The following is a 17,292-nucleotide window of genomic DNA, read 5'->3' on the forward strand; positions in this document are numbered from 1 at the left end:
AAAACATCGTGTCCCTTGTCTCCTGTTACCATCCGCCTAGACGCACAGTTCGGGACCCCCTACCCGAGATCCGCCGGTTTTGACACCGACATCGGCATTAGCAATATATTGCATGAACTCCTCAAGAAGTCCAGCCTCTTGTAGGAACGGGGTGTGCGGCCATTCGCACGGTCGTACTTCCGCCAACCTCCAAGGGTGAAGATCACAGTCAGAAGACTCCCCAATAACACCCTTGGAGTTCTTCTTAGAGCTAAACTTCCTGAAGATATTCATGTCCGCGTACAATTTTTTCTATGAACAAAAATCTGAATTTTTAGTTCACAAAATTTTGCCAACAAAACTTCACAAAATTGATAGCAACTACTCATAGGGATACATAGAGGCCATAGCAAGCATTCAAACTACTTAGAACACTAAGAATTCAACATGCAAGATCATCTACAGCAGCACCAAGAGTAGCTATTTATTCAAAGTATAAACCACTAAAACAAAAACTAATTGGACAAACGGTGGAGTCACATACCAAGCAACAATCCCCCGAAACAGTTTCAGAAATGGAGCTTCGACCAAAGAGATCGAAATTCGCGGGTTTGAGCTCAAGAACACGGGAGAGAGAGCAATGGAGAATTTTTTCTGGAGGTAAGTGATGATGTGGGCTAAAGAGATAAGTGAGGGGTCCCACCTGGGGACCACAACCCACCAGGGCGCGCCCAGGTGGGTTGTGCCCACCTGGTGCACCTCCCTCTAGTATTATTTGCACCAAGAATTCTTAAATATTCAAGAAAAAAATCATTTAAAAATTTTAGAGCATTCTGAGAACTTTTATTTTTGGGTCATTTTTATTACACGAGAAATTCAAAAAACAGACAAAGCATGGCATTTTATTTTATTTAACTAATAAAAACAGAGAACAAAACCTAGGGACAGAAGGCAGTGCTTACTAAATTCATCAACTTCATACCGTTCAAAAATGATTCATTAATAAGGTTGATCAGGTCTTATTAACAACCACTTTTGATTAGCATGAAACCGAAGAACTTTCGTAAATCACTAAGTTACCTCATTGGGGATATGCATTTCCCCAACAATAAGAATTTCATATTTCTTTTTGACAGTAGGTAGAGGTATTTGAAAACTTCCAATAGTGATTGTCGGAGATTTTTCAATAACATTAATACCATTCACTTGGAATTGTTTCTTCAGAAAATGCACCGTATGCTCATTACCATTAATATGAAAAGTGATCTTGCTTTTATTGCAATTAATAACAGCCCCTGCAGTATTCAAGAAGGGTCTACCAAGGATAATTGATATGTTGTCGTCCTCAGGCATCTCAAGTATAACAAAGTCAGTCAAAATAGTAACATTAGCAACAACAACGGGCACATCCTCACAGATACCGATAGGTATGGCAGTTGATTTGTCAGCCATTTGCAAAGATACTTCAGTAGGTGTGAGTTTATTCAAGTCAAGTCTTTTATATAAAGAGAAAGGCATAACACTAACACCAGCTCCTGAATCACACAAAGCAGTTTTCACATAATTCCTTTTGATAGAGCAAGGTATAGTTGGTATACCCGGATCTCCAAGTTTTTAGGTACTCCATCTTTAAAAGTATAGTTAGCAAGCATAGTGGAGATTCAGCTTTCGATATTTTTCTCTTATTTGTGATGATATCTTTCATATACTTTACATAAGGAGGCATTTTAAGGGTATCAGTCAAGCGACTACGCAAAAAGACTGGCCTCAGCATTTCAGCAAAGTGTTCAAATTCTTCATCATCATTATTTTTAGTTGACTTGGGTGGAAAAGGCATAGGTTTTTGAACCCACGGTTCTCTTTCTTTATCGTGTTTTCTAGCAACAAATTCTCTTTTATCATATCTTTTATTCTTAGGTTGTGGGTTATCAAGATCAATAGGTGGTTCTATCTCAACATCATTATCTGGTTCTTTATCATTATTTTTTGAGTGTCTTCATTAACCTCATCATTGTTTTTTTCAATATCACTAGGTGGATGTTCATTACCAGATTGAGTTTCAGCATCAGAGATAGAAGTTTCATTTTCATTATCAGGAGGTTTGTCCATTTCAGGTTCACTAGAAGCATGCAATGTCATATCATTTTTCTTTTTCTTTTTCTTTTTAGAAGGACTAGGTGCTCTAGTGTTACTTCTTTGCGAATCTTGTTCAATTCTTTTTGGGTGTCCCTCGGGATAAAGTGGTTCCTGAGTCATTTTTACATCCTCTAGTTGCAACTCTAACAGCAAAGTCATGTATATTATGGTTCATTTCATCAAGTAATTCTCTTTGTGATTTAGCAACTTGTTCTAACTAGGTTTGAACCATAGAAGCATGTTTTCCAACACCTCTAACATCATTTGAGAGTCTAAATAACAAGTCACTCAAGCGAGCAATCATATCAGAATTATATTTCAATTGTTTCATAACATTTGCATTGAAGTGGTCTTGTTTTCTAATGTAGTTTTCAAACTCATAAAGGCATCGGCTAGGATGCATATTGTGAGGATTATCATTTTCACTGAACTTCATAAGAGAATTTACCTCTACCACCTTAGGCAGTGATGATGTATCAAGCGCATGTATTTCTTCAATAGGAGGTAAATTTTTAACATCCTCAGCTTTAATACCTTTTTCCTTCATAGATTTATTTGCCTCTTGCATATCTTCATGACTGAGATATAATATGCCCTTCTTCTTCAGAGTGGGTTTAGGTGGTGGTTCAGGAATAGTCCAATCATCATAATTTTTCAATATGTTATTCAATAATTCTTCAGCTTGAGCAATAGTTCGTTCCCTGAAAACACAACCAACACAACTATCTAGGAAGTCCCTAGAAGCATCAGTTAGTCTATTATAGAAGATATCAAGTATTTCATTTTTCTTAAGAGGATGATAAGGCAAAGCATTAAGTAACTGGCAAAGCCTCCCCCAAGCTTGTGTGAGACCCTCTTCTTTAGTTTGAACAAAGTTAAATATTTCCTGTAAAGCAGCTTGTTTCGTATGAGCAGGAAAATATTTTTCAGAGAAGTAGTAAATCATATCCTGGGAACTACGCACACAACCAGGAGCAAGAGTATTGTACCAAGCTTTAGCATCACCCTTTAATGAGAAAGGAAATAATTTGAGAATAAATTAGTATCGAGTTTTCTCATTATGAGTAAAAAGGGTGGCTATATCATTCAACTTAGTAAGACGTGCCACAACAGTTTCAGTTTCATAGCCACGGAAAGGATCAGATTCAACCAAAGTAATTAACTTTGGGTCGACAGAGAATTCATAATCCTTATCATCAATAAAGATAGGCGAAGTAGCAAACTTAGGATCACATTTCATTCTAGCATTCAGAGATTTTTCTTTATACTTGTGTAATAATTTCTCTAGATCATCTCTATCCTTACAAGCAAGAATATCTTTAGTTGCCTCTTCACTCATAACATAGCCTTCCGGTACCTTAGGAAATTCATATCTAGGAGGGCTAGCTCTAGCAAGTGTTTCAGGAGTTTCAGTTTCAAGTTCATCATCACATTCAACAACATCATGTTGTATTACTCTAGCAATTTGTTCATCAAGAAATTCACCAAGTGGCACATCATCATTATCGAGCACGGTACTAGCATCATCATAAGCATCATTCATAGTAGAAGTAGCATCATCAATAACTTGCGACATATCAGAATTAATAGCATGTGGTGGTGGTGTTGCAAGTTTATTCATAACAGAAGGTGAATCTAAAGCAGAACTGGATGGAAGTTTCTTACCTCCCCTCGTACTTGAGGGAAATATCTTAGTCTTTTGATCCTTTAGATTCTTCATAATGATAAATTGATAATAATCCCAAGTGACTCAACAAATATAACTATGCTCCCCGGCAACGGCGCCAGAAAAAGGTCTTGATAACCCACAAGTATAGGGGATCGCAATAGTTTTCGAGCGTAGAGTATTCAACCCAAATTTATAGATTCGACATAAGGGGAACCAAAGAATATTCGAAGGTATTAGCAGCTGAGTTGTCAATTCAACCACACTTGGAAATTAATTATCTGCAGCAAAGTGATCAGTAGCACGGTAATATGATAGTTTTGATAGTAGCGACAGCAGCAATAGTAACAGTAACAGTGATAGCAGTGTTTTGTAGCAAGTGTGACAGTAGTAGCAGCAGTAGTAACTTAGCAGAAACAATATAAGATAAATCCGTAGGCATTGGATCGGTGACTTGTTGGATCATATTCATCATGTGACAGTTATAACCTAGGGCGATACAGCACTAGCTCCAGTTCATCGATATAATGTAGGCATGTATTCCATAAATAGTCATACGTGCTTTATTAAAAGAACTTGCATGACATCTTTTGTCCTACCCTCCCATGGTAGCGGGGCCCATATTGGAAACTAAGGGATATTAAGGCCTCCTTTTGATAGAGAACCGGAACAAAGCATTAACACATAGTGAATACTGTTGGAAATATGCCCTAGAGGCAATAATAAATTAGTTATTATTATTATATTTACTTGTTCATGATAATCGTTTATTATCCATGCTATAATTGTATTGATAGGAAACTCAGATACATGTGTGGGTACATAGACAACACCATGTCCCTAGTAAGCCTCTAATTGACTAGCTCGTTGATCAACAGATGGTCACGGTTTCCTGACCATGGACATTGGATGTCGTTGATAACGGGATCACATCATTAGGAGAATGATGTGATGGACAAGACCCAATCCTAAGCCTAGCACAAAGATCGTAGTTCGTATGCTAAAGCTTTTCTAATGTCAAGTATCATTTCCTTAGACCATGAGATTGTGCAACTCTCGGATACCGTAAGAATGCTTTGGGTGTACCAAACGTCACAACGTAACTGGGTGGCTATAAAGGTGCACTACAGGTATCTCCGAAAGTGTCTGTTGGGTTGGCACGAATCAAGACTGGGATTTGTCACTCCGTGTAAATGGAGAGGTATCTCTGGGCCCACTCGGTAGGACATCATCATAATGTGCACAATGTGACCAAGGGGTTGATCACGGGATGATGTGTTACGGAGCGAGTAAAGAGACTTGCCGATAACGAGATTGAACAAGGTATCGGTATACCGACGATCGAATCTCGGGCAAGTACAATACCGCTAGACAAAGGGAATTGTATACGGGATCGATTGAGTCCTTGACATCGTGGTTCATCCGATGAGATCATCATGGAACATGTGGGAGCCAACATGGGTATCTAGATCCCGCTGTTGGTTATTAACCGGAGAACGTCTCGGTCATGTCTGCATGGTTCCCGAACCCGTAGGGTCTACACACTTAAGGTTCGATGATGCTAGGGTTATAAAGGAAGTTTGTATGTGGTTACCGAATGTTGTTCGGAGTCCCGGATGAGATCTCGGACGTCACGAGGAGTTCCGAAATGGTCTGGAGGTAAAGATTTATATATGAGAAGTCCTGTTTTGGTCACCTGAAAAGTTTCGGGTTTTTTCGGTAACGTACCGGGACCACCGGGAGGGTCCCGGGGGTCCACCAAGTGGGGCCACCAACCCCGGAGGGCTGCATGGGCCAAGTGTGGGAGGGGACCAGCCCCAGGTGGGCTGGTGCGCCCCCCCCCCCCCCCCAAGGGCCCAAGGCGCCTAGGGTTTGGGGAGGGGGCGCCCCACCTTGCTTGGGGGGCAAGTTTCCCCCTCTCCACCCCTTGGCCGCCCCCCTAGATGGGATCTAGGGCTGGCCGCCGCCCCCTAGGGGTGGAAACCTAGGTGGGGGCGCAGCCCCCTCTCCCCCTATATATAGTGGAGGCATAGGAGCAGCCCAACACATGAGTTTCTTCTCCTGTTGGCGCAGCCCTACCTCTCTTTCTCCTCATATCTCGCGGTGCTTGGCGAAGCCCTGCTGGATTTCCACGCTCCTCCACCACCACCACGCCGTTGTGCTGCTGCTGGATGGAGTCTTCCTCAACCTCTCCCTCTCTCCTTGCTGGATCAAGGCATGGGAGACGTCACCGGGCTGTACGTGTGTTGAACGCGGAGGTGCCGTCCGTTCGACACTAGGATCTCCGGTGATTTGGATCACGACGAGTACGACTCCTTCAACCCCGTTCTCTTGAATGCTTCCGCTTAGCGATCTACAAGGGTATGTAGATGCACTCTCCTTCCCCTCATTGCTGGTTTCTCCATAGATAGATCTTGGTGACTCGTAGGAAAATTTTGAATCATCACCGAGAGTAGGCTCGGTTGTTGTCACTCCGGGGTTGTCGGATCATAACCGTAGTAGGTGACTATGACTTGCAAGATCGTATCTAGAACATGGATATAATTATGAATTCATAAACGGTTCAGATCTGAGTTCATGGCACCCGGGCCCAAAGTGACAAGCATTAAGCATAGCAAAGTCATAGCAACATCAATCTAAGAACATAGTGGATACTAGGGATCAGGTCCTAACAAAACTAACTCGATTACATGATGAATCTCATCCAACTCCTCACCGACCAGCGAGCCTACGAAGGAATTACTCACTCACGTGGGGAGCATCATGGAATTGGTGATGGAGATGGGTTGGTGATGATGAAGAACGAGGACCCCCCCTCTCTGGAGCCCCAAACGGACACCAGATCTGCCCTCCCGAGGAAGAACAGGGCTTGGCGGTGGCACCGTCTTGTGGATCGTGATAATTCTTTCTCCCTGATTTTTTCTGGAAATATGTGATTTTATAGTATCAGGGGGGTCGTTTGCGGGGCCACCTGGGCACGCCAGGAGGGGGGGCGCGCCCTGGTGGGTTGTGCCCACCCAGGTGCCCCTCTCCGGAAGGTCTTGGCTCCAGAAATTCTTATTATTGATATAAAAAATCATCACAAAGTTTTGATCCATTCCGAGAACTTATATTTCTGCACAAAAACAACACCATGGTAGTTCTGCTGAAAACGGCGTCAGTCCGGGGTTAGTTTCATTCAAATCATGCAAATTAGAGTCCAAAACAAGAGGAAAAGCGCGAGAAAAAGTAGATACGTTGGAGATGTATCACTAGGCGCCCCCTCCTCATATATATTGGCGATGGAGATGGGTTGGTGATGACGAAGAACGAAGAACCCCCTCTCTGGAGCCCCAAACGGACTCCAGATCTGCCCTCCCGAGGAAGAACAGAGCTTGGCGACAGCACCGTCTTATGGATCGTGATAATTCTTTCTCCCTGATTTTTTTCAGGAAATATGTGATTTTATAGTATGAGGGGGCGTCTGCGGGGCCACCAGGTGGGTACAACCCACCTAGGCGCGCCAGGAGAGGGGGGCGCGCCCTGGTGGGTTATGCCCACCCAGGTGCCCCTCTCCGGAAGGTCTTGGCTCCAGAAATTCTTATTATTGATATAAAAGAATTGTCGCAAAGTTTCATTCCATTCCGAGAACTTATATTTCTGCACAAAAACAACATCACGGTAGTTCTGCTGAAAACGGCGTCAGTCCGGGGTTAGTTTCATTCAAATCATGCAAATTAGAGTCCAAAACAAGAGGAAAAGCGTGAGAAAAAGTAGATACATTAGAGACATATCACTAGGCGCCCCCTCCTCATATATATTGGTGGGAGGGAGAGGGGAGGCAGCCATGGGTCTCCCCAAGTAGGATCCGAATCCTACTTGGGGTTTTCCCAAGTGACGCCCGCCCCTTTCCATAAATTGCCGGAGGGGGAAGGAAAGGGGGAAGAAGGAAGTAGTACTTCCTACTTTTCCTTTTTCCCTTCCCCTCTTTCCTTCTCCTCCTTGGCCGGCCCATATGGGGGGTGCACCAGCCCCTTGTGCCTGGTGTGTTTCCCCTCTTGGCCAATAAGGCCCATATCTTTTGTCGGAGGTGCTCGGAACCCCTTCCGGTGATTCGATATGTACTCGGTACCCTTCGAAACACTTCCGGTATCCGAATACCACCGTTCTATATATCAATCTATACCTCTCGACCATTTAGGGACTCCTCGTCATGTCCATGATCTCATCCGGGACACTGAACACCATCCGTTCACCAACTCACATAACTCATATAATACTATATCATCATCGAACATTAAGCGTGCGGACCCTACGGGTTCGAGAACTATGTAGACATGACCGAGACACCTCTCCGGTTAATAACCAATAGTGTAACCTAGATGCTCATATTGGCTCCCACATATTCTGCAAAGATCTTTATCGGTCGAACCATTATGGCAACATACGTTATTCCCTTTGTCCATCGGTATGTTACTTGCCTGAGATTCGATCGTCGGTATCTTCATACCTAGTTCAATCTCGTTACTGGCAAGTCTCTTTACTCATTCCCTAATACATCATCCTGCAACTAACTCATTAGTCACTTTGCTTGCAAGGCTTCTTATGATGTGTATTACCGAGAGGGCCCAGAGATACCTCTTCGATACTCAAAGTGACAAATCCTAATCTCAATCTATGCCAAACCAACAAACACCTTCGGAGATACCTGTAGAGCATCTTTATAATCACCCAGTTACGCTGTGACATTTGATAGAACACAAGGCATTCCTCCGGTATCCGAGAGTTGCATAATCTCATAGATGAAGGAATATGTATTTGACATGAAGAAATCAATAGCAATAAAACTGAACGATCAATATGCTATGCTAACAGATGGGTCTTGTCCATCACATCATTCTCCTATGATGTGATCTCGTTCATCAAATGACAACACATGTCTATGGTTATGAAACTTAACCATCTTTGATTAACGAGCTAGTCTAGTAGAGGCTTACCAGGGACACAGTGTTTTGTCTATGTATCCACACATGTATCAAGTTTCTGGTTAATACAATTATAGCATGAATAATAAACATTTATCATGATATAAGGAAATACAAAATAATAACTTTATTATTGCCTCTAGGGCATATTTCCTTCAGTCTCCCACTTGCACTAGAGTCAATAATCTAGTTCACATCGCCATGTGATTTAACACCAATAGTTCACATCTTTATGTGATTAACACTCATAGTTCACATCGCCATGTGACCAACACCCAAAGGGTTTACTAGAGTCAATAATCCAGTTCACATCGCTATGTGATTAACAACCAAAGAGTACTAAGGTGTGATCATGTTTTGCTTGTGAAAGAAGTTTAGTCAACGGGTTTGCCACATTCAGATCCGTATGTATTTTGCAAATTTCTATGTCTGCAATGCTCTGCATGGAGATACTATAACTAATTGCTCCCACGTTTAATACGTATCTAGATTGAGACTTAGAGTCATCTAGATCAGTGTCAAAACTTGCATCGACGTAACTCTTTACGACGAACTCTTTATCACTTCCATAACTGAGAAATATTTCCTTAGTCCTTTTTAAGGTAACCAAGGATAATTTTGACCGTTGTCTAGTGATCTATTCCTGCATCACTATTGATCAGTTGCCTAACTTTGCAAATTAGTTGCCCACAATATTGTAAAGTTACTTATCATTGTTTTTCTAAGTTGCCTACAAACACTGTGAAGTTGCTTACCAGTGATGCTTAGTTGCCTACCAATGATGCTTAGTTGCCTACCGGTGATGCTATAAGCAACTTCATAATCATGGTAGACAACGAGGAGAAAACCGCTTTTTACAAAACGTGAATAGGCGATAATAGGAGCATGTATGCATAATATATGTTGTATGCACCTTTATAACGGGAGTTGCCTCATTTAGAGCCAAAGTTGCTTTGGAAAAAAATGATCGAAACATATTCATATGGGATGTAGTTTGAAAGGCTCGTCGCGAGAAACCTAACATTGAAAATGGATTTTCATTTCGACGCTTGGTTATAAAGTTGTAGGTTTTCTAAAAAATCTAGACGAAATAAAATAGGCTGACATTAGCAAATGCATGGTCAATCCTTACGTCATACCCTACGAACTTCCACTAATAGTATCACGCGGTCCCATCACAGACACGTGTCACAGTAACATGTATCACACGGTAGCGTGAGGGTGTGTCCGTTTCAGTGAAATAGTGCAGCTGCACTATTAAGCATTTGGGTAGTTTTTTTGTGCGTTATCCGCCTCCTCGGAATTCCATATTTGACACATTCTACGTCAAATAGTCAGGGCATCGCACAAGCGGAGTACATGGGCCCACCCATTATAGTGGGACGCAGAGGCATTTCGTTATGGTTTTAGAAACCTTCAAAGAAATAAAAAATCTATCTTGGAAACCTTCTAGAATGCTGCCTTTTTATGTATGTTATTGGTTTTTTTCGTCTATCCTTTTTGTTCGTTTTTCCTTTATTGGTTTTTCTGTTTCTTTTTTTTAGTAAATTCAAATATTGTCCCTTTTTTCAAAAAAAAAAGTTTGGACTTCCAAAATATTGTTTGCATTTAAAAATGTTTGGAATTCAATTTTTGTTCATGTATTTCAAAATTTGTTCATTTTTCTTTTTCTGAAAATTTGAAACTTCTTCACAATTTCATGTTTTCACGATTTCAGATTCCATGCTTTTCAAAATTTGTCCACACATCTCAATAAATGCTCAAAAATACAAAAAAGATTCAGAATTAAGATTTTTTGTTTCTCTTATCTAGAAAATGTTCAGAATTTTAAAAATTGTGCAAAATTACCAAAAAATAATGTTCACTCTTTTATCAATTTCACTCGCAATTTTTGAATCGTGAGCCATAATAGGTGCTACAGTATTTTTGCAGGCTGCAGTAATGCCAGCTACAATATCGTAAACTAGCTACAGTTACGGCGACTTCAGTACCACTACAGTGCTTGGGATGTAAAGTGAACCGATGCAACGTGGGATTACTCGGCTTGCCTGTTAATTGGCCGGCCCAGTTGGCTGCCCGCATGTGCATCCTGGTTCTATACAACGCAGAATGCGTCATACAGAATGTTCCCACTTCCTTTTCGGGAGCTCCTATATGGCGAGAGCTCCTATAAGCCGCCCGTGCGTCCGCTTGTTGCGGCTTCGCTGAAGCGACGCGCACACGGGCCGGCCCATTTATCAGGCAGTGAGTGCAATTCGAAAAAATAAAAAGAAGCACATGCGTGGGATCGAACCGGCGACCACATGCTTGAATCTACCGAAGCTAGCCAGCAAAGCTAGCGAGCTCGAACATTCTAATCACAGCGCCAACCTTAAAGTAGAAAGTACAACGGCAAATCTTTTTTGAAAAGACTTTCAACACTTATATGATATACGCTGAACAAAATTTATAATACAGTGAATTTTTTGTGAAACATACTGAACAAATTTCAAATACACGAAATGAAAATTTTATAGTATATGTTGAACAATTTCTTACTATACGATGAACAAAATCTAAATACACAATGAACAATTTAATAATATACAATGAACATTTTGGTAATACACGATGAACATTTTTATAATGCAAGGTGAACTATTTCATAATATACAATGAACATTTTCTTAATACGATGAAGATTTTTGTAATACGTGGTGAACTTTTTATAGAATACCCAATAAAGAGAAGAAGAACAGAAACAGAAAATAACAAAATGAAAGGGAAAAAGGAACCAGAACAAAAAAATAAAAAACCTGAAACAAAACAATTGAAAACTGTCCAAAACAGTGAAAAAACTGGAAGCAAAAACCAATAGAAGAAAAACGAAAAAAAACCCGCAAGAAACAAGGAAACAGCAGCTAGCCAAAATCCGTATGTGGGTCAGCCCATGTGGTGACTTGCTTCAGCGAAGGTTCGTCCTTTTGACGCCTGCGGGCGTGAAATAGCGAAATCACTAATTAAGGAGTACTCCTTGTGGAGATCACTCCAACTTAACAAGGTTGCGACAAGTGGCGCGCTGCCTGTGCGCCACTTGTTGCAACCTGGGAGTTTCCCTTTTTCGTAGATCCATTTATTCAAAATGTTTTATCTCTTAAACCGTGCGTCTAAATCTCGAACCGCTTTCGCCATTGGATTCCTCGCGTCGAGATCTTCAAAACTAGATCCCATGTTGATAGGTTTTGACGAATTTTTTTTTCACGAAAACAACCGGACAGAAATACCGACAAAAAACCAAACCGGAAACACAGGTTTTTTTCCCATTTCGAAAGAGGCACGCCCGTGCCTCTCGCGAAAGCACAACCGTGCCTCTGGCGGAAGCAAAACCGTGCCTCTCGCGAAAGAAAAAAAAACAGAAAACACATTTTTTCCCTTTCCGAAAAAGGCACGCCCGTGCCTCTCGCGAAAGCACAACCGTGCCTCTAGCGGAAGCAAAACCGTGCCTCCCGCGAAAGAAAAAAAAACAGAAAACATGTTTTTTTCCTTTCCGAAAGAGGCACGCCCGTGCCTCTCACGAAAGCACAACCGTGCCTCTGGAGGAAGCAAAACCGTGCCTCTCGCGAAAGAAAAAAAAACAGAAACCACGTTTTTTTCCTTTCCGAAAGAGGCACGCCCGTGCCTCTCGCGAAATAAAAAAAACAGAAAAAACGTTTTTTTTCTTTCCGAAAGAGGCATGCCCGTGCCTCTCGCGAAAACAAAATCGTGACTTTCGCGAAAAAAATTGCATTTTTTTGCGTAAAAAAATTATTTTTTTTGAAAAAAAAAATTTGGTCGAAAAGCTAGGGAAGACCGGTAGAAAACCAAAACATGAAAAAACGAAAAAAAAACTTTTAAAAAGCAGAAAACGCGTGCGTAAAAAAATTCAGAGGGAGCGCCCAGAGAGCGACACGCGGCAAATGGCTGTGAGCGCGCCAAGTGGCGCTGATCGTTGTGAGGCTCCTAAAGGAGTGCTCGTTAATTAGTTGCTCCCGTGAAATAGGATCTGCCCTATATGGTGACCACGTGCTGGGTATTTCCAAGCGTGTATCCCTCGTTCCCCTGCGCGCATCATGGCCCGGCCCATGTACGGGGCGGGAAGCCTTTTTTCTTCACTTTTACTTTTCTAAAAATAATTTGGGGTTTAAAAAAAGTTGTGAATGTAAAAGAAATGTTCGTGAATTAAAAAAATATTCAAAATTTGAAAAATGATGGGAAATTGTAAATGCTCACGGATTCAAAAAATGTTTGTGATTTGAAAAAAATGTTCGTGTATCGAGAAAATATTCACATTAATTTTCAGAAAATGTACGGAATATTTGGAAATGTTTGTGAACTACGATAAAATGTTCACACATTTGTAAAAAAATATTCGTAAATTTTAAAAATGTTCAAGATTATTAGATAATGTACTAAATTTGAATTTCTTCATGAAATCAAAAACTGTTGAAGGTTTAAAAAATGTTCACTGTTTCAGGAAATCTGTTTTTTTATTTTAAATTCAGTGATCATATTTTGAATTGAAAAAATGTGCACCACGATTTAAAAGAATGTTCAAATAAAAAACCATATTTGAAAAAAATGTTTCTAGGTTTCAAGAAATGTTCTCAAAATTTGAAAAAGAAGAAAGTAAAAGATAAAGGAAAAAGGAAAAAAGGATAAAAATACTAAAGAAAAGAAAAACCGCTTTGGGAAGGATCTATAAGCTTCCCAAAATCAGGCATGAGCTAGTTGGGCCGGCCCACATGTACGCCAACGCGGAGCGTGGGTCAGACAGGGCGTTCGGTTAAACTGAACCGTTCGGTCCCGTTCACCGGGTTTTGAACAAATTCGTTTTTGTGAAAATAGTGACCGATTGATCATGCAAAAAACAGCTAACCGAGCATTTGGTGGACCAAGATTTCAGGTCGGTCCTCGGTTAAGGCCGAATTGACCGATATATTAGGGAATGAGAACAAAAGCAGGCACACGTCTGAACTTAATCATCATATAAACCTTGTGTACAGACAAGAAGTTGATCCTGTGAGTACAAAAAATCAGATCCTACTAGCAGAACCATCACGTGAACTCATCAGTATCTCACGAGCTTATCAAGAAGATCCAAAATCATAGAAAGAGGAGGTGTAGAATCATATGGAAAAGATATGCGTAGGTCGGAGGGCAGCACCGCCGCCCGCTGGTGCAGTTGTGTAGATCGAGAAGAAGGAGAGGCGGCGCACTGGCGGCTAGGGTTAGGAGTTGTGTGGGAAATCGATCGGGAGTGGAGCCAGAAGCATAGCGGTTAGTAGGATGGACTGCTGGAGGCTGCGTACAGGAGCAAGACTTGAGATGTTGGGTTGTGGGCTGGGATGAGTTTTTACGTAGACATTAATCCATATGCACATCTGATCGATCTCATCGGTTATTTTGGTTAACCAAAGTAGAAGACCGAAATTCCCAAATTAATTTCGATTTTTACAAAGTGCAGACCGAATTAAAGACTGGAATTTCCAGTTTCGGTCTTTTCGGCTTCGGCCCCGGCTTTCTCGGTTCGCTAGTTCAGTGCTTAGTTAATATGCCCACCCCTAAGCGGGGGTACGCACGCGACCTACGAGCTGAACATGGAAGGCCTTTTTTTTTCTTTTTTTCTCTTTCTTCATTTTGTGTCTTTATAAATTAAAAAATTTCCTTTTAGAAAATGCTCTGAATTCCATAATTGTGTTCATGTTTTTCAAAATTGTTCTTCTTTTAAAACAATGCTTGGAATTTGACAATTTTGATCATGTTTTTCAGAATTTGTTCACCTTTTGAAAAGTTATTTGAAAAATTGAAACCTTTTTTCAAATAAATTTCCAAAAATAGAAAAAAGTAAGAATTCCAAATTTTTGTTCATGTTTTCAAAAATTATTCAAAATTTTATTTTTTAAATAAATTTCGATTTTTCACACTTTCAACTACATGTTAGTAATTTCAATTTTTTGTTCAGGATTTTCGTAAAATGTTCAAAATTTCAAAAAAATTGTTCACATGTCAGAAATCCCTCAGGTTTGTCAAGATTTGTTGGAAATCTGTCCAAACTTTTTAATAAATGTTCGAAAATTCAGAATTGTTTGTAATTTCAGTTTTTTGTTCATGTTTTACAAAAAAATGTTTGAAATTTCAAAAATTGTCCCAAATTTTAAAATAATATTGTTCCTTTTCTTTTTCAAAATTTGTTCGCAAACTTTTGACTGTTGTTGCGTCATATAGGAAATTCGCCTTTTCTGACCGTTGGTGCGTGTCCTCCCCTTGCAAAGTTGTTCTTCAACGCGAAATAGGAAAAAGGAAATTCCCAGAGCATTAGCCCACGCAGTCGTCCGTCTTCCACGTCCCCGTCTCCAAGAACACCTGTGGGGAACTGAAAACCAATCCGCCGCCGCTGTCTCCCCGTCTCTCACATCCCGTCTCTTCCGCCGTCGGCCGATTGAGTGCTTCCCGTTTCTTCGTCCGTCGTCCTTCCCCGCACTCATGCACGCGTACGCCTATCTTCCTCGCTCGCCTGGTTCGTGTACGATTCAGAGCGGAGAAGGGGATCGATTGATGTCAGGTTCGGCTTCCAATCCATCCAGGCCGCCGGCCGGTCCACCGAGGGGAGAGTCCAAGTCGTCCACGCGAAACCCTAGACGCCGCGGGGATGGAGCATCTCCTCCGCCTCGCCCAGTTCTTGCTCGCCTCAGCTCGCGGGGATGGAGCAGGACTCCGCCGCCCGTCCCCTCGCACCAGGCCCAGGACGACGGCGCCGCCCGTCCCCTCGCACCAGGCCCAGGACGACCGCGCCGTGGACGGCTAGGCGCGGGACGACAGGGAGCCCCATCCCCTACGGCAACCCGGTGGAGTGCCCCGAGGCCACGTCTCGGCCGCCGCCTCCGTGCATCCGCTCGTGCGCGACCCTGAACCACGACTGTGCGTGCCCTTCAATCCTCTGTCTTGAATCAATGGATTGTATTGTCATTTTTTTCTGATCTGAGCGTCCATGGATGGTGGCAGCGGCGGGGAGGAGCCCTGCGACGACCTCGACGCCTGCTCCCGTGACCTTATCCACTGCGTCCGCAAGAAAGGTACTAAACCAACCACATATAACTATAACTTTTTTTTTCTCTGAAGGGGTGCTTGGATCATGTGATTCTGAGCTAGTTGACTGAGTTGCCTAGTGGTGGTGGGCGTGGTAAATTTAGTGCCTGCTTAGGTAGATCACATGATGGAGAGTTGGAAACTGTCCCAACTGAAAATTCATTAGATCTGTTGTTGTGCTTGCTATTACATACATAAACCCCAATTTTTATGCTAGAACCATGAGATCTCAAGTGAAACTTTGGTCCATTCGTCTAATTAATAGTTGAATGAAGTGAAAGGGTTGCTTGTTTTGAGCCATCTTGAATGTGTCATTCATTCTTCTGCATTTTTGTGTGCTATTCCACTCCCAAGGTACATAATAAATAGTTATCAGAAAGAATTAATCTTTAGTCTGAGTAGATGTGTGTGAAAATTCATTTGATCTGTTGTTGTACTTGCTAGCTTTTTTTAGCCTTTTTTTTCTTTGCCTTTTATGTACATACATAAACCCCAATTTTTATGCTAGAGCCATGAGATCTCAAGTGAAACTTTGGTCCATTCGTCTAATTAATAGTTGAAGGGCTGCTTGTTTTGAGCTATCTTGAATGTGTCATTCATTCTTCTGCATTTTTATGTGCTATTCCACTCCCAAGGTACATAATAAATAGTTATCAGAAAGAACTAATCTTTAGTCTGAGTAGATGTGTGTGAAACCATATCTCTACAATGCGTCCAATGATTTTTTCTGGAGAGTGATGTGTGTGGGATGATGCTTCGCTATGATATGCACCCTCTGGAATGACATGTTGATCACTTTTTTTGTTTACCTTGTTGGGTGGGCAGGACTGTTTTGGCCGACCTATTGCCAGTGCGCCCGATGCTTGGTTCAATGTAGTTGAGCGTCACTCAAATGACGGCAACAAGACACTCCAGTATGTTTTCCTGACATTTGACTCCACACCTAATTAGCATAAGCAAATGTTATCCCCGGATGAATGCTAGTCTCTAATTCAGTGCATCTTTAACGCAGACGTACCACAAAAACATCCAAGTGTCTTAACTTGGGTTCCTACAACTACCTTGGTTTTGCTGCAGCAGATGAGTACTGCACTCCTCGTGTTATTGAGTCACTCAAGAAATACTCTGCCAGTACTTGCAGTGCCATAGTTGATGGAGGTAGGTGCTTATATGTCCATGCCATAGTGTGCATCAATTTAATACTTAAATAATATGGTGAAACTAGCGCTAATTGATCTGTATATAATCTTAGGAAATACTAAGCTGCACACAGAGCTCGAGGAACTAGTTGCACAATTTGTTGGCAAGCCTGCGGCTATTCTTTTTGGCATGGGTTATGTGACAAACTCTGCGATCATTCCTATTTTGATTGGGAAGGTCTGTGGTGAGCAGAGTATTTTATTTGTCTTCCTCTTTTTCTGTTACATGCTGGACTAATGTATT

General features: G+C 41.6%; 1 pseudogene; it reads left to right on the plus strand.

Annotated features, from left to right (window-relative positions):
* Positions 1–15,007: 15,007 nt before the first annotated feature.
* The window catches only part of LOC119336528, a 48,133-nt pseudogene continuing 45,848 nt past the window's right edge, over positions 15,008–17,292 (plus strand).

Source organism: Triticum dicoccoides, chromosome 7B (genome assembly GCF_002162155.2).
Source record: "Triticum dicoccoides isolate Atlit2015 ecotype Zavitan chromosome 7B, WEW_v2.0, whole genome shotgun sequence".
NCBI lineage: Eukaryota > Viridiplantae > Streptophyta > Magnoliopsida > Poales > Poaceae > Triticum > Triticum dicoccoides.